This window comes from Vulpes vulpes, chromosome 15 (genome assembly GCF_048418805.1).
Source record: "Vulpes vulpes isolate BD-2025 chromosome 15, VulVul3, whole genome shotgun sequence".
Taxonomy (NCBI): domain Eukaryota; kingdom Metazoa; phylum Chordata; class Mammalia; order Carnivora; family Canidae; genus Vulpes; species Vulpes vulpes.
Genome location: NC_132794.1, coordinates 21,162,856 through 21,182,214, shown reverse-complemented (window position 1 = coordinate 21,182,214; position 19,359 = coordinate 21,162,856). Strand labels below are relative to the sequence as shown.

Here is a 19,359-nt window from a genome sequence, read left to right as displayed (position 1 = left end):
CTGTTTTACAATATTTTATGTAAGCCCCATGATAGTTACGAAGAAAATGCCTGAAAAAGATACACAAAAGAAACTGAGAAAAGAATCAAAGCATGTCACTGCAAACAATGAAATACAAAGGAAGACAACAAGAGGAAAAGAGGCACAAAAGAGCTACAAGACAGAGAAGATGATAAACAAAAAGGCAATAGGAAATCCCTCCTACCACTAATTACTTTAAACACAAATGTATTAAACTCATCAAAGGACACAGTGCCTGAATGGATTAAAAAAAAAAAAAGAAAAAAAAAACAGATCCAACTTTATGGTGTCTACAGGAGATTCTTTTGAGATTTAAGGCCACATACGCATTGGTGGAAAATGAAGGAAAAGAAGACATCCCATGATAACTTAAAAAGAGCAGGGGTGGCTCTACTTAGACAAAATATTCTCTAAGTCCAAGACAGTTATAAGGGACAAAGAAGGTCATTACATAATGATAAAAAGATTAATTCATCAGGAGAATATAATAATCATAAATACATATAAGCCTAATGTCACAGAACTTAAATCTAGAACACAAAAGTTTACAGAACTGCAGGGAGAAAGAGACATATAATGGTAGGAGACTTTGATACTCTATTCTCAATAATGGACAGACTTTCCAAACAGATTAATATTTTTGTATTCTTTGGGCAAATACCTAGCAGTACAACTGCTGGATCATAGGGTAGTTCTATTTTTAACTTTTTGAGAAATCCCCACACTGTTTTCCAGAGTAGCTGCACCAGTTTGCATTCCCATCAACAGTGCAAGAAGGCTTCCCGTTCTCCACATTCTTGTCAGCACATGTATACACACACACACACACAAATATTATTCAGCTATAAAAAAAAATGAAATCTTGCCATTTGCAAGGACGTGGATGGAGATAAAGAGTATTATGCTAAATGAAATAAGTCCGACAGGGGCACCTGGATGGCTCGGTGGTTGAGCATCTGCCTTTGGCTCAGGTCGTGATCCCAGGGTCCTGGAGTTGAGTTCCACATTGGGCTCCCTGCAGGGAGCATGCTTCTCCCTCTGCCTCCCTATGTGTATGTCACTCATAAATAAATAAATAAAAGCTTTAAAAAAAAGAAACAAGTCTGCCAGAAGAAGACACATGATTTCATACATGTCGAATTTAAGAAACAAATCAAGGAAAGGAAGATAAAGAGAGAGAGAGATAAACCAAGAAACAGACTCTTAACTATAGATAACAAACTGATTGTTACCAAAGATGAAATTGGTGAGAGGATGGGTTAAAAATCGGTGATGGGAATTAAGGAACAACCTTGTGATGAGCATCAGCTGATGTATGAAGTGTTGAATCACCATATAGTACATCTGAAACTAATATTTCACTTTATGCTAACTAACTACAATTTAAATAAAAACTCTTAAGAAAAGGAATTTCCAAACAGAAAATCAAGAGCATAATGGATTGAATACTGTAGACCAAATAGATCTAAAAGACATATATAGAACCTCCCACCCAAAAACAGAATATTCTTCTCAAGAACGTGCAGGACATTCTCCAGGATAAATCACACAAGTCACGAAATAATTATTCACAAGCTTAAGAAAATTAAAATCATACTAATATCTTTGCCAAGTACAGTGGAATAAAACTAGAAATCAATAGCATAAGAAAAGCTGGAAAGTTCACATATACATGAGAATTAAACAAAATGCTCTTAAATGACAATGGGGCAAAGAAGAAATCAAAAGGGAAATTAGAAAATATCTTGAGACAAATGAAACCAAAAATACAACTTACCAAAAATTAATTTTTGCTTTAGCAAAAGCTGTATGAGGGAAAGTGTTTCTTTTTTATTCCATTATACTTAAAATACAGCATTCTATTAGTTTCAGATGTCCGACACAGTGATTCAACCATTCCATACATCTCCTAGCACCCATTAAGACTAGTGCACTCCTTAATCCCCATCTCCTATTTCACCAGTTCTCCCATCCACCTCCCTTCTGGTAACCATCAGTTTGTTCTCCACATATAAGATTCTATTTCTTGGCTTCTCTCTCTTTATTTCTGTCTCTCTGTCTCTCTCTCTTTCTCTCTCTATCCCCCTTTGCTTATTTGTCTTGTTTCTTAAATTCCACATATGAGTGGAATCAATGTATTTGTCTTTCTCTGACTGATTCATTTTGCTCAGCATTATACTCTTGCTCCATCCATGTCCTTGCAAATGGCAAGACTTTATTTCTTTTTATGGCTAAATAATATTCCATTGTATACATCTATACCACATCTTTTTTCTCCAATCATCTACTAATGGATACTTGGGCTGCTTCCATTATTTGGTTATTATAAATAATGCTACTATAAGCATAGGTGTGTATATATCCTTCGGAATTAATGCTTTTGTATCCTTTGGGCAAATACACACTGGCATGATTACTGGATCATATAATAGTTCTATTTTTGACTTTTTGGGGAACCTCCATACTATTTTCCAGAGTGTCTGTGCCAGTCTGCATTCCCACCAAAAGTGTAAGAACTTTCCTGATTTTCTGAATCCTCAACAACATCTGTTATTTCCTGTGTTGTTAATTGTAGGAAATATGACAGGTGTGAAGTGATATCTCATTGTAGTTTTGATTTGCATTTCTCCAATGATGAGTGATTTGGGCATCTTTTTGTGTGTCTGTTGGCCATCTGGATGTCTTTCTTGAGGAAATGTCTGTTTATATCTTCTGTTGATTTTACCTAAACAGTTTGGTTTTGGGGTGTTGAATTGTGTAAGTTCTTTATGTATTTCAGATACTAACCCTTTACTGGTTATGTCATTTGCAGTTATTGAGTAGGTTGCCTTTTAGTTTTGTTGATTATTTCCTTTGCTGTGCAAAAATTTTTATTTTGATGTAGTCTCAAAAGTTTATTTTTGCTTTTATTTCCTTGTTTTAGGAAATATAACAAGAAAAATTTTGCGATGTCTGATGTCAGAGACATTACTACCTGTGCTCTCTCCTAGGATTTTTACGGCATCAGTTATCACATTTAGGTCTTTAATCCATTTAGAATTTACTTTATGTATATGTAAGGAAGTGGCCCATTTTCATTCTTTTGCATGTAGGTGACCAGTTTTCCCAATGTCATTTGTTTAAGAGACTCTCTTTTTCCCATTGGATATTCTTTCCTGCTTTGTCAAGCATTGATTGACCAGAAAATTGTCAGTTTATTTCTGGATTTTCTATTCTGTTCTATTGATCTATGTGTCTATTTTTGTGCCGGTACCTTACTGTTTTGATTATGACAGCTTTGTAATAGAAGTTGAAAGTCCTGAATTGTAATACCTCCAGCTTTGTTTTTTAAAAATTGCTTTCACAATTTAAAGTCTCCTGTGGTTTCATATAAATTGTAAGATTGTTTATTCTAGTTCTGTGAAAAATGTTGTAATTTTGATAGAGATTGCATTAAATGTGTAGATTGCTTTGAGTAGTATGGACATTCTAACAATATTTGTTCTTTCAGTACCTGAGCATGGAATATCTTTCCATTTCTTTGTGTCATCTTGAATTTTCCATCAATGTTTTATAGTTTTCAGAGCACAGGTATTTTTACCTGTTTGGTTAGGTTGTACTAAGGGGGACATTTATTGTGATTAATATCTTAATTAATAATGAGTTTTAAGTAACCTAACTTTACACTTCAAAGAGGGAAAAAAGGAAAAAAAAATAAGGCCAAAGTTAGTAGCAGGAAGGATACAAAAAGATTAAAGTGGAAATAAAGAAAACAGAAACTAGAACAATAGAATAAAATCAATAAAACTAAGAGTTGGCTCTTTGAAAAGATAAATAAAAATTACAAACTCTAGAAATACATTCACTACCAAGACTAAATCATAAAGTAAAACAAAATTTGAATAGACCTACAAATAGTAGAGAGATTAAGTCAGTAATCAACCCCACCACCAACAACAAAGACAAGCCCAGGAGCAGATGCCTTTGAATTTTACCAAATATTTAAAGACTTAAAGCCTGTACCTCTCAAACTGAAAGAAATTGAAGAGGAAGGAATACTTCCAACTTCCAAAATAATTTTATGAAGCTAGTATTAACCAGCTACTATAGCCAGACAAGGTTACTACAAATAAAGAAAACTGCAGGCCAATACTATGATGAATAGATATGCAAAAATCCTCAACACTATACTAGAGAACTTTATTCCAAATCACATTAAAATGATCATACACAATGACCAAGTGAGATCTCTTCCTGGAAAGCCTGGATGATTCATCATATGCAAATTAAATGACGTGATACATCACATTAATAAAGGATAAGAATCATATATACATCTCAATTGCTACAAAAAATCAGTTAAAATTCAAAATGCTTACAACATAAGAATTCTTAAGCTAGGTATAAAATCTATATCTCAACAAAACAAAGGTCAAAAGACCACAAACTTGTATTATACTTAATGGTGAAAGTCTGAAACATTTTTCTCTAGGATCAGGAACAAGTCAAGGATAACCACTCATCACTTCTAGTTACATAGTACTAGAAGTACTAGCCATAACTATTAGATAAAGAAATAGAAATAAAACACATCCAAATTATAAAAGAAGAAGTGAAATAATTTCTTTTTGTAGGTGACAAAATCTTATATAGGGAAAACCTAAAGAAACTACAAACAAAAACAAAAACAAAAACAGACAAACCTTTAGAACTAACCAACAAATTCAGTACACTTGTCGGTTATAAAATCAGTATACAAAAATCAGGGGAAATTTCTATACATTAACAATGAACTATCTGAAAAGGAAATTAAGAAAGCAAGACAATTTATAATTTCATCAATAGAACCAAACACATCGGAATACACTTAACCAAGGACTATTAAGACATACACTGAAAATCATCTGATGAAAGGTATTATTAAAGATATATCTGCATTACCATGTTCACTGCAGTATTATTTATGATAGCCAAGACATAGAAACAACCTAAGTATCAATCAATGGATGAATAGAGAAAAAGAATGTAGTATATATGTAACAGAGTATTATCGAGCCACCAAAAGTAAAGAAATCCTGCCATTTGTGACAACATAGATGAACTTTGACTGTAAATGCTAAGTGAAATAAGTCAGACAGAGAAAGGTAAATACTGTATGATCTCACCTCTATGTGAAATTTTAAAAAGTTGAACTAGAAATGAAATAGAATGGTGGTTGCCAAGGACCAGCTATTCAAGAGTATAAAGTTTCAGTTATGCAAGATGATTAAAGTCTAGAGATCTGACATACAACACATTGTACCTATAGTTAACAATACCGAATTGTGCACTACTTAAATATTTAAGAGGGAAAATCTTATGCTAAATGTTCTTACTATACACACAAAAGTTATAATCAGACTCTCAAATACTTCCCCATATCCCCTATTTGTACAAATGCAAAACAAGTGTTATTTATTTTTAAATAATGCATTAAAATATTACACTTCAAAAATCTTATAGGTCATCAATACCTTCTGGTTTTAATCAAGACTTGAATGAGACTTACCAGTCTTATGCAACCTGTTTTAAAGATACAGTCAATACAATGTGTCAGCAATAATTATTAAAACGAACGATATTTGTGCCATGGAATTATTAGATCACTAAAAGAGATCACGGCTATACTGCAGTTAAAGGTCAATTACAGCACCGGGGTGGTTGCACTACATTTATGTCAAGCTCTAACAGGCAATCAGGAAGGTCAGCCTTGATGAGGACTGGCACAGAGACTGGCAATGACATTTCAAATGGGCTTGATTCAAACAGCTCCCGTTTCTAAGTTGAGCGTTCCTAGAATATGCATAAATGAGCTAGGATAATAAATGGAATTTGTAACTAGAAGTCCTAATAGCCATAATTCCACTGTGTCCATCTTCTGTTTGTATCATAGCAAATAACAGATCTCAGATATGATGGATGAAGACTCAATTAACTTTATAAATTTTGAGATAAATTTATTCTAAAACAGAATACTGAGAATACTTAATAGAAAGTAAGAAATAATGTTAATAATGCTTATAAAATACATCCATCTCCCAAATATGACCTCTATTAAAATTTTAAGAGATGATATGACATATTATACACATAAGTGCATTTGACACTCATATGTGCATATGTTATATCATAATTTAAATATGTAATATTCTAAATTGTGGACATGTATTTTTTTCCACCATTTAAAATTCTTCAACCAGTTAACCTCTGGGAAGATTTATACACATTAGTGTTATAAATCTAGGACACTACATAGGAAACTTTACAAAATACTTCTGACCAAAGTGTGATTGGAGTAACAGTATGTTAATGAACTTCACAAGTGATTCTCATATAGCACCAACCTTGAGAACCAATGTTCTACAGTATTATAATCACTTTGAGGAATCCAGAATGAACAGTTACCAATTTTTCTTTTAAGAATCACTCTCCTAATTATTCTCCATTCAAAGTGAGATTGTGAGTTTAATATAAATGTATGCTAAATTAGTATGCATGTATGTCCGTTTTATATGAATAAATGTGTTATATAAGTTCATGTCATATTTGGAAGGAGCAGAGTGATCAATGTAAAATGAGAGTAGTCTGTAAAATATTTACTGAACTATACTAAAGCAATTTTTTTTCACAGAGAAATAGGATATTTATATATGTAAACCCTGCATATTTCATTTTACTCTTATGCATTTCCCAGAACAAAGTATTACTTTCTCTAGTTCATATATAGCAAAATGAGTAGAGACCCAGAAAAAACACTCTCCATATATTTTTTCTTTTTTTAATAATAGTCAATTGTCCTTTATACCATTGGATTTGCATTATGTTCCAGATCAACTTATTTTAACCAATACAGATAAATAAATTTAGTTTCATTTATTAAATGGGCACTCATGAATTTTAGTATTTTAACATTTTTACTGTGAAATTCATATGTTAACTATGAGGAAATAATGCAACATTTACCTCTTAGTTTATGAAGTACATCATACCTAGATATATGTTGAAACATACTGTTTTTAGTTCTCACATTTAGTAGCATTTATTGAGAGACAGAAAAAAAGCAAAAATGCTAAGTTTTCACAGGTCATAAATCCAGAAGTTTTACAGCTGACTATATGGGGATGGATATTCAGAGGGCTGCTTCAGAAATAATCACTCCAATCTTGGATCTATAAATAATGTGAGGCTGGTGACACTATTCACTGAGACAGGTAATGTCAAAAGAGGCACATTTACCAGGAAAAAAACACATGTTCGTTTTGAAAATAATTATACATTTACTCTACCTCTTTATTTTACAAGAAGTCAGCTAAAATCAACTACAAGAATCAACTTTTCAACCTTTGTTATATAATAGAAAGTGGTGAAATCTCTTTTCAGTGACTTTTACATGACTTTTTACAGAAACTTTATACAAAAAAAATATTTTCTACAAATGTTTATTTTAAAACATTCCTGTCTCTTCATTTTGAATGCTGGAATTTGGTAATTTTTCAAATTCACTAAGACATGAATGCTCTTTTTTTTAATTTCATTCAGTTTATATGATTTTATATTAAAATGAATATTTTAAATAAAAAAAACATAAAAAAATAAATGAATTAGCCTGAAAATGGAGCATAGGGGCAGATGTGAATTACAAAATTATATCCCATCTAACAACTGTCATGTGGAATGTTTTAAATTAATTTTTGTCCTAAATCCAGTTTGTCTTGTGCAGAAATCTAGATTTTGATATGGAAATAAAGTATTTATCATTTCCAAAACATACTCCTTTTGGAACACAGATACAACTTTTCTTGATACTTGTCAAAATTCTTCAAAACCAAATTATTTATATAAGTTCTTTTAATTAAGATGATTCTAAGTTAAATAGAAGATACATATATGCCACTTATCAAAGTTGAATACTTGTTAGAATGCCAATACTAGCCTAAATCATTTGACAACTATTCCTATGCCCATAATTAGTTAGGTTTCATTTGGATTCTATATTTTATGTAAAGATTCCTATAATTATAGTATGAGATAATCACAAAACTACCAACCCTTGATGGCAAATACTGACAAAATTTTTGCCTTTTGCAAAACAGAAGAGATATTTATTGTATTACATGAACAATGAACAAATTCTATAAATGAAACTCTTAAGCAGTTAACACACAATATAAAATATTTAAAGTTAAATATTTAATATTTTAATAAATTAATATTTTAATTTTAATAGAAATAAAATATTTTAGTGATGTAAATTAACAAAATATTGTAGAATGTGCAAATGAAAAACTAGAAAACACGAAGACATTAAAGAAAACCTATATAGGGGCACCTGAGTGGCTCAGTCCATTAGGCATCTTCCTTCACCTCAGGTCATGATCTTGGGGTCCTAGGATCTAGCCCTGCATTGGAGTTCCCTTGGAACAGAGAGCATGCTTCTCCCTCTCCCTCTGCCTGCCACTCCCCTGCTTGTGCTCTCTTTCTCTGTGTCAAATAAATAAAATATTATTAAAAGAAGATGAAAAAAGAAAGAGAAAGAAAGAAAGAAAGAAAGAAAGAGAAAGAAAGAAAGAAAGACATAAAAAAAGAGAAAGAAAGAAAGAAGAAAGAAAAGAAAGAAAGAAAGAAAGAAAGGAAGGAAGGAAGGAAGGAAGGAAGAAGGAAAGAAGGAAGAAGGAGGGAAGGAAGGAAAGGAGAAAAGCTATATAATTGGAGAGAGACTCTGTTTTCATAGAGGAAAGAACTCAATATTAAGTTTCCAGTTGAAACACCTGGGTGGCTCAGAGGTTGAGCATCTGTCTTTGGCCCAGGTCATAATCCCAGAGTCCTGGTCAAGTCCCATATCAATCTCCTCACAGGGAGCCTGCTTCTCCTTCCACCTATGCCTTTTCCTCTCTCTCTGTGTCTTTCATGAATAAATAAATAAAATCTTATAAAAAGTTTCCAATTATTCCTAATAGAAATACCCTTAATAAAAATGTAAATAAAATACATTTTATATTAATAATATTATTATAAATTTTTAGTCAAACTGTGTAACAAGAAATTTCTATTAAGCCACACAGTTTATGTTACTTTCTTACAGCACAGTTGATAAACCAAGCCACTTATTTAATAGAAAGATACATGTGAGGAAAGAAAACATACACCAGGCTTGATGGTGAGAGAATGAATGCTTCCTTGTTAGGATGTTCTGTTCTATCACCACTACTTTTAATTTCTTTTTCCATAAATTCTAGTGCGATCAATAGCAAGAAAACAGAATAATGATCATTCTCACTCAAAAGAAAGAAATGAAACTTTCATTTTTCATAGACAACATGATTTGGCTACATAGAAAATCCCTAAGAATCTACAAAAAAACTGCTGTTAACCATTAAGCAAGTTTAGTTAGATCATAAGATACAAGATTAATACATAAAAGTCAATCAAGTGCCTAAGTACCAACAATGAAACAACTTGCAATGGGAAATTAAGGAAACAGTACCATTTACATAAAAGCATCAAAGAAAGTACTTGGTGTAAATTAACAAAATTTGTGTAGATTGTGTATACAGATAACTAGACACTGATAAAGAAATTAAAGAGCTATATAATTGGAGAGAGATTCTGTTTTCATAGAGGAAGGAACTTAATTTTAAGATTCCAATTGTTCCTAATTTTATCTATAGATTCTATGTAATTTCAAAATCCCAGGAAGTTTTTAAGTCTATTGGCAAACTGTCTATAAAATTTATATAGAAAGGCAAAGGTGCTATAATGGCTAAAGCAAAAGAAAATTTCTAAAGCATCACGTGAAAGAGAAAATCAAAAGAAAATCACAATAATTGGATTTCAATAGAGCTACAGTAATCAAAAAAGTGTTGTATTAGCAAATAGACACATTAACAAAACAAGGCCGATGCAAATAAATGAATGGATTTTTGACCAAAGCACAGAAACAATTCACTCTAGAATGATAACCTTTATAATAAATGATGCTGGAAAAATTTGATGTCCATATGCACAACAAACAACAAAAAAAACAAAAAATACATGTATCTTACAAAAATTTAGCTCAAACTGGATCAGAGACATAAATGTAAATTCAAAACTATAAGATTTCTAGAAAAAAATTAAAATTGTGTAATATGGAGGGTCTGGTGATGAGTTTTCAGATATAACGTCAGATTTACAACCTGAAAGAAACTGACAAATTAAATTTTATGAAGTTAAAGCTTTTGCTCTGAGAGAGACACTATTAGTGTTCAGGGAAAAAAGGCTGTGCTACTTCTTAGAGATTAAATATGTGTATTAGAAAAGCTTCATTCAGACATGAATGCTGACATGAATTATAATGCTGTTGTTTTTGAATTCAATGTTAATGAATCATACACACATAAACATAGTATCTATAAACAGAAACACACATTTGAAAGCTTATATATTGATTAGTTGAAAAAATATCATGACTAAAATACTGTAGAAAACTCATCCTTTATTCCTACTTAAAACAATTGTTTGGTATTCAAATATTCAGTGTTCACAGTAACTTTATTCAACATAATCACTGTGAATAAAGAGAATGGACTGTATATGGTACTGTAGAATGGATCTGTGATGCCAGGTATTTGTCCTGAAACCCATTTGTCCAAAACCCATAGAACTTTCAGCATATGTTTTTAAAAGTCCAGAACGTAGAAGGATCTCAATAGAATATGGACTGTATAACAGTAATAATTATATTAAAAATAGATGTCAAGCTCATTGAAAGTGATGGAGGAAAATTGTGCTGACCTAACCAGCTTTGAAAAACATTGTTTATTTTAATATGAATAAAACAAAAGGAACCGTACACAACTGTTTCTAGTTGGTAAAATCTTTTATCACAGGCGTAAGTTGTAATAATTCTAAGATGTCTGTACATGTACAGTTAGGATTGAAAAATAAGTAAATGGATGGTGGTTGGTGGGAGCTAGATTTTCCTATGTTGACAGGTTGATTATAGGCAAGCAATGTGGGAAGGCTACAATGATCCATGTGATATTGGATTAGATTCAAAGAGCAAACATCCTCTGACAGAGTTAAAATATTTCAGCTTTATAACAAGAGGAAGCACTGAAAACAAAATAGCTAAGAACACAAGCTATGCCTTATTATAAATAACAGAATTTTAAATACCCATTCTACAGCTAAAATGGCCTTTACATAAAGCATTAAGATTTCCCTAAACTATGCTCTAGACCATTAAAGTTCTGGCATCTCTTGTCTTATAAATAAGTGATTTGTGGCCAATCAAATGCATTCATTACTGTTTGAAATTAGATGTGTTTTGTAAAATAAATTGTATAATGCTAGGTGATTTTATATTTAATTTAAAATTTTAGGTAGGGTTAATTTCTAGTTTTTTTCAGGCCATGTTTAAACTCTCATTTTTAGTTTTAGTGTTAATGTTTCCTGACCCAATATACTATGTTTATTGTGGGAAGGTAAAGGTTCTGTAGTCTCAATAGGTACTGACAAGGGACTTAATTACCACTGCAATCTGGATTCATTTAATTCCATTCAAATGAGGATTGATTGGCATTTGGCATCAGCATTATAATGAGGACACTTCTCAAAATGGACTCAGCCTCAAATGTTTCCTTTGTTTTTCTGCCCTATAATTTAACCTTCTTATAAAATGAGACAACTGAAAATATAAAATAATAAGTAGTTATTACCATAAAAGTAGACATTTTCATAATCTTTATCCTATGGTAAATAGCAGATTTATAATAAGAAAATTCGAAAGAGTTATGTAATTTTTAAAACAGAGTTGATCAATAGTTAATTTGCCTAAGAAGTGATTGACAACTGATTGCCACCTTTGTGTAAGCCTGTGGATCATTTTATTAGCAATGATGGTTTTTTGAACATGATAAAATAATGATAGCAGCTATAGATGTGACCAAAGGAAATTTCTGTCAATCATGTTCTGATGGTGCATATTATAACAGAAGGACAAAAATAAGCTTATAAAAGGTAAAGAATATATCTAAACCAGCAGGGTTAAAAGATAGGTAACTCACTGTCTACCTTCCCAGATTTGTTTTGTTCCTTAAATTAGCAGGTCATTGGGGAAAAGAAAAATCTATTTGGTAGTAGGAAACATAAAAATATAAGGAATGTTGATAAAAACACTGTACCTTGGTCCCATCTAACCTACTTCTCTATCTCTGACATTTTATTTAAGGAGATTTGTTGATAAATTTGGCAACACTTCCCAGACATCACTGCATATCCGATTATGATTATGGCTCAATAAATTTAACTTTCAATTACCATGAACTGTAATAGATATTGTGATGTGTTGCTGAATATTTTCATCTCTTTGTCCTCCTATTCAATAGTATTTTAGCATGTATTACTTCCTGCTTGCTTGGGTCTTCTAATAGTTTAGGCCAACTAATTATAAGAGGCAGTGAGTGGTGTGAGTCACTGCCAAACAGGAGAATTTTATTGCTAATAGACAAACCTAGTGAGATCTCTTTCCTTTTGCCACAGTGATAGAAAAATGTCAATTTAGGGACTCTTCTAATAGACTCAATCCCAAGTGAGGATATGTGGGATACAGACCCTAGTGTGTCCAAAATAGAAATAGTAATAAATTAGAAAGCCATCCTTACTGTTTAAGGTAATTTTAGTTCGAGGGTTGTATTATTACCCCACTATAGTTGAATCTGATACCTGAAATAATTGAACAACTCTTTGTAAAGGATCATCCGTCTATATGCTAGCACTGTTCGAGGCACAGTGAATGCACTGGTGAACAAGGCTGATAAGCTTCATGCCCAGTGGCTAAGTCCATAAACACAATAAACACATAAACAATTTCGTATCATTTCAATGACGTGTAAGTACTATGAAGTAATTACAATAGAGTAATGGTAAGGGACAAGTGGAAGAGGTACCTGAAAAAGTGACATCTGAACAGAAAATAAAAAGAACTAACAATATGAAAAATTGGAGAAAGTCTCTTTTAGATAAAGGAAAACAATTTCCTACAGCAGAAATCATTTTGGTAAATTTGGGGATACAGAACAAAATCTCCTATGCCTGAGGATGCCAGAGAGCGAGAAGTATGAAATTAGACTGGAGAGATGGGACCAGTTGGGGTAGGACTATGTATAGCATAAAGATGCTTGCAATAGCAATTTGTTGAAATGTTACAATGGGTCAGAGAGTGATCTGATCTAATTTACATTTTGAGATTTTTCTGCTGCATTGTAGAAAATTAATCCTGGACGGGCAAAAGTGGAAGGAAGAAAAGTCAATGAGGTCCCTACAGCAGGGTGCAATGTGTAAGAGGCTGTTGACAATAAATAGCTTTTTATGATGGGAAACAGTGAAAAAGGAAAGAATTTGAGTTGTTTTTGGAAGTAGTACAGAAAGCACATGCCATTGTTTGTGATAAGTGGTGCTAAGGGACAGAGACAGAGGATTAATCTTAGCGTTTGGGCCTGAGCAAATATATGAATGGTGGTGTAATTATAGAGAATGGGAAATAAGATGGAGATGTGCCTTCACCATATATTCACTCTAAGAATTATATTCTTTAAAACTATGATTATAATAGAGATAATACATTTTAGGACAGGAAAAATTGTGTGACTTTTATCCTAAGTACATACGAGAGGCATCACTTGGCATAGTCCTTAAAAAGTGTCTGTAAACACCTCATCCTGTTAGGATATGCCTTCAGTACACTAAGGACTGACATGAAACTAGCATTTAGATGCATCAACATGATAAAAATGCATTCAAATATATATTATTAAGAATAATATTAAAATCTGATAATAATATTTTCAGTATTACCAAGAATGATTTATTTTGATATTTGATTAAATCAATTAATATTTAATTTAATAGTATTTATTATCTTTTATATATTTTACTAGCCTTTGTAATTCTACCATTAGGCAGGGATAATCAGCTTCACGTGACAACTGAGAAAACACCATCAGAGAATTTTAAGTGACTTGCTAACGTAAGTTGGTAGCAGATATGCTATAAAAATTCAGAAAACAATGACTACTAACCTAGTAAGTCTGTAGAGGAGCATGTCATATTTCACTAAAATTCCTCTTATGGAATACCATCATATACTGGAGACTAGACAACAAGGTCAAAATATAAGAAAGATGAGTCTCATCTATTACAAAAGTGTCCCACTTAATTTCTTATTTACAGATAAAACTGTACAAGTACCATAGTTCCTGAAGATAAATAGATATCAAAATCTCAAAGGAGACAGAAAAATGACCAGAAACACATCAAGAGAGATAAAGTTTTTTAGAGGATATTCAACATTTCTATTCTAGTGAAATCTGACACATTGCATCCAAAAATAACTCTTAACTTTTGATTGTTCTAAGAGGCAGTGTTACCCACAGCAGCATAGACGTAATAAGTTATCTCAACTTATTCACATTTGGATGGAGGAAGAAAAAGGTTTTGTGTCAGGGAAAACAAGAGGATGAAACTGTATCCCATGTATTCCTAATTTCATGAGACAAAGATTTTGGAGACTGTTCTCAATCCCAAATCCTGTACGACTATTTATTTGAAGTATTGCTTTGTTGAATCACACTTTAATATATCTGAAGGTTTTAAAATACTATTCCCCAGGATAATAAGCATATTGCAAGTGGTGTCAATACTGGTTGCAGTCTTTGAGAAATCATAGTTATCAGAAAAAAAAAAAAGAAAGAAATATTACTCCCCCAAAAGTCTACTCCACATCTAATCTTTGTATTTTTGTAGGCAAGACAATATTCTTATCAAGCTTATTTAAAATTGTTTTTGTCAGTTACTACCAAAAAGTTCTGACTAAAATGAATTAAAATAGACAAGCATTTTTATTTCTAACAAGGTAGACTTCCTTGTAAGTAGAACAATTATAATTTTTTTTTTTAATGTAAAGGCTTTTTATTAGGAACCAGAGGAATGAGCTGCTTATTCCTCTATAACAGTCTAGAGCAGGTCATCAGGCCCAGGATGGAGAGGTTATCAGAGGTGCTGTGCTGTGCTGTGCTTTGCTGCACTTGCTTAGGGCCTGGAAGGAAAGAGGGCGGCAAGGAACAGAGGTTGGCAGGAACTGGTGTTAGCCAAGACGCCGACAGCCTGGGGAGAACCCTCTACCTTCCTTCCAACTCCACTCAAGGCTGGAGCATGCCAGGAGACGGAGCAGGTGGCTGGAGCAGGCAGGCCTCAGCAGTGTTGAGCCCCTGGCCCATTCTCTGCTACTTCACTTCACTTGCCTGCTCTCCACTCTTCTTGCCGTTTGGTGATTAGGTATTTGAAGAATTCAGACACAGACCATGCGATGGCCGTGGAGGGGATCTGGTGAATCACTCTGGCCTGTACCCCTCGGAAGTAGGCGGTCACCCCACCTACTTGATATACCCTCCTGAAGGCACTAGGCCATGCCTGTGATATGTCCTGTGATGTTGGAGTTCAAAGCCAGGGATTCCCGGGTGTTGAGCAGTGTTTTGCAAACGTCCAGTGGGGTTGTGGCAGCAGCAGCTCGTGCACAGGCTCCAGAGAGAACGTGGGAGCTGGGGTTGTACCGTCTCTGGGGGTTAAAGTGCTCTTGCAGGAATCCAGAGGTCATGAAGTGAATGGCTTGGAAGGGAACATTCATGGTCAGCTGCGTGGTGTAACTACGATAAAAGGCGCGGGCCCCTTCATTTAGCCACTGCCCGTACGCAGCTGTCACCCGGTGGTACGGGGAGTTGTACATCTGCATCCTCTGCTTGGCCGCTTCTGCTGGATGTACGCTGCATCATGCAGCAATGTTGCTACACGCCCGGCTGCACCGTTGGCAACTATTGCCCCCAGGATGGATTGCATCACTCAATGTCTTTTTTAACTTTTCATAGCAGGCAAAATAGAGGGCATGGGCAGGCCCTGCGCCTGTTGCTGTGACGTTCAGTCCCCGCTTAGGCCTCCACAGGCCCTCGGTTCTATAGCCCTCCAGGGTGCCTCCAACACGTTTCCACAGCAGGCGGCTGGGGCGGGCTGCAGGCTTTGCATCCGGGTCTGCTCCATCCCATCCCACCCTATTCCTGTCTAGTCCCAGCTAGGACCCAGGGCTTTGGCTGACAGATGTTCTTTCCACAGTCCCGATTCAGAGCTCGCTGACGGTTGGAAATGGGTCCTGGTTCCTGGCTGGGTTCCATTCCCAGCCGGGACCTTGCTTGCATGAAGTGTGGGTGGATTGGTGTGGTGATGGCAGGAGCCAGGAAGGAACCCAAGTCGGCTCCGGCTGCCGGCCGGGATCCTGGCTCCAGACAGGACCCAGGGGTCGGGTCAGCCCCAGGTCGGATTCGGAGCCGGCCCAGGTCTCACCTTGATGCAGTCGATGGGGTACATCACGCAGTGCTCCGGGATCCCTGCCACGGCGCCCACCACCATGTGCGTGGTGACAGTGGCTCCAGCCGGCATCACCTGTAGTCCGGGCCGGAGTCCGGATCCTGCGGTGCTGGGGGCCTGCAGGCCCCGGACCACCCTTCCCCCCCGGGCGCAGACCCCGGCCCACGCCCCGCTGCAGCCGCCCCGTGCAGCAGCCGCCCTGTGCAGCAGCGCGGACTCCCTGGGGCTCCCCACCCCGACCCAGCCCCCGACCCAGCCCCCCCACACCACCAGCACCCTGCCCCTCCATAAGTAGAACAATTATTCTTAATTTAATAAGATTTTTGGGAACTACAAATATCCCCTATGTGCTTAATCTGTTATCTTCCTTGCTTTCGACAGGATGCCTGAAATTCCACAGAAAAGTCTTATTCATTTAGATTCAGTATATCATGGTTTTAATGTGAGGATGCCACATAAAATTTTAAAAATAAGCTATTAACAAAACCATTTAGTTTGAGGGAACAAGATGGATCGTAAACAGTTGTGGGTCAGAAAGGACAAAAAAAAGGAAAAGTTTGAAGGCTAGGAGAAAGTAGAAGGAATAAAAGAGGCTGGAGGTTCTGAAGCAGATCTCCCTCATTGTCAAAGGCGACAGCAACCTTGGTCTTATTAGCAAATCCATGTGTCACAAGCTCAATTTCCAGGAGTTCTGATAAATTTAAGTTGCTTTGGATGATAAATGCAAAATGTTAACAAGAAATCCACAGCATAGAGATAGATAAATTATCTCCTTGCCAATGACTTTAGAATGAAATGAAAAATTTTTATAACAAGCACAAAAATTTAGTTACAATGCCAAATTTGTTTAATGTTATTGATGTCTCTAGAGGTGCTGAATATTTGCTAGAATAGTAAATTTGCTGAATCAAGGCAGTACTAATTATGAGAAGGGTGGGGAAATAAAGAGAAACTGACAATGTAAAAGATTTCTAACCTGAAATTTTAAAAACTTCTTTAATCTTGAAATCATTGTGTTGCATTTCTACTTTTTATACTAAACTGGTATACTGTTATCATTAGCGATACTTAAGTTTTACAAGACCTTTTAATTTGCACTGTGTGAGGATTTTTGCATGTGAAGAAATATTTGCTCCAAATTATTATTTTTTAGAATTCTAAATGGACCATTTGTCTCTATGAACAGCTGTAATAGCTAAATCTCTGCTTTAAAAGATGGCTTTTGATATTCTTTAATGCCAATTACTAAGTCATTTGCTTTCTCAGCTGGCTTTTCCCCCCTTTTCTGTTAAATCACAACTAGTTGTGCCACACTGCGATCTTTTCATTAACACTTTAGGCACATATAATTAGCACATTTATTGCTTTTTGTCTAATTGTCTATTCAGAAGATTAATACTTTACCATCTATTTTGTCGTAGTAACCAATGACTACTAACCATGAGTCTTTTAACTTTCTTTAGGATATAAGCTTATCTAGCTAAAAGCAAGATGCCAAATTTGATTTGTAGCTATACGGAATTAACCAAGGTTTGAAACATACAAGAATATAATTCATAAACTTTTGATTTGTACAGTTAGATCTTGATAAACTATATAAATAGACAAATAGGTATAGTTTGGTATCCATTCATTCATCCTTCTTCCTTTACTGCACTGTTTTATTCAGTCTTAGCTGCATATGGCTTCATATTACAAAGGAAATTGCTAACATAAAGAAAAGGAAGGGTAAAAATTTGAACATATCTTTATGTCCCATATCTATAATTAATATTAGCAAATAATAAGTTCTGAAGAGTTACACAAGTTAGATTTTGCTTAAAGATTATTTCATATGCCAGCAACCTTTGTTTATACATTAACATATATGGAGAGCCCTCAGAACTAGCTGTTCTGCAAAAGCAGTATTCATAAACATTTGCGTGTATTTGTCAGAAATTTAGCATATTTTATGTAAAAGAAAATTGCATGATGTAATATCTAGTTTACTTAAATTTAAAGACAGACAAATACAATTAAAAGGATGTTTTTATGATTCTTTCTTGGATTAAAATATATTGACCTCGGTTCTCTTTCTAGCTAGCTTCAATTTACAGAGATAAGAGAACAGAAAGGGATGGGAAGAAAACTGAAGACCAGACCTACACTTTTAAAATAGCAAGACTTATCTAAGAAATAGTTAGCTTCAATGAAATGGTGGTCCTCGAGATAGTTTACTACTCGATTAAATAAGAGCTCCAAGAAATCATAGATATAAAGTATTCATCTTTGTTTCCCTGTAGCAACTACATAATCTAGCATATTACAAATTCAGTAAAGTCTCATATAACATCATCTAGGAACAAAACTGTGTGTCTATGTGTGTGTGTGTGTAATGAAGGAAGCTAAAAATTTGGGGGGTAAAGCTTTTCAGTTCTCTATTTCTGGCTCAGATAAATAATAAAGTAGAAATTTTAAGAATTATATACACATTAGATAATTTTGTTTCTAAACAGTTCTTTGTGATTTGCTAAATTGGGTAAAAAATGATAAGAAAGAACATAAGGACATTCAATGTTGAATATTGTTTATTGCCTCACTCTTCCTAGAAAACTTAGGCTATTTTCTTTTGAGAATTTAGTCAGAGAAATATTCTGGATTGAAATTTTACTAGGGATTTCAGAAAAATTTGTATTATAAACTGTCTGAAGTTATTCTTTCCCTAATCTGTATTCTATGAAAAGCATAAACTCTGGAAGATTAAAAATTACACTTTCACAACTTTGGAGAACATTATATATAATGATATATATATAATATATATTATATATAGAGAGAAGTTAGTCATGTAGTAGAAAGAAACCTAGTGAGAAAACTTGGCTTCACCTAAACTGCAGGTGCTCATCTAATACGCTGAGTAGTTCAAACTTTGAGACCTAAATACAC

The 19,359-nt window shown here is 34.3% G+C and overlaps 1 pseudogene; it reads right to left on the bottom strand.

Moving 5' to 3' along the window:
- Positions 1-15,299: 15,299 nt before the first annotated feature.
- LOC112917690 (mitoferrin-2-like) lies at positions 15,300-16,723 on the bottom strand (annotated as a pseudogene).
- Between the last annotated feature and the right edge of the window lie 2,636 nt (positions 16,724-19,359).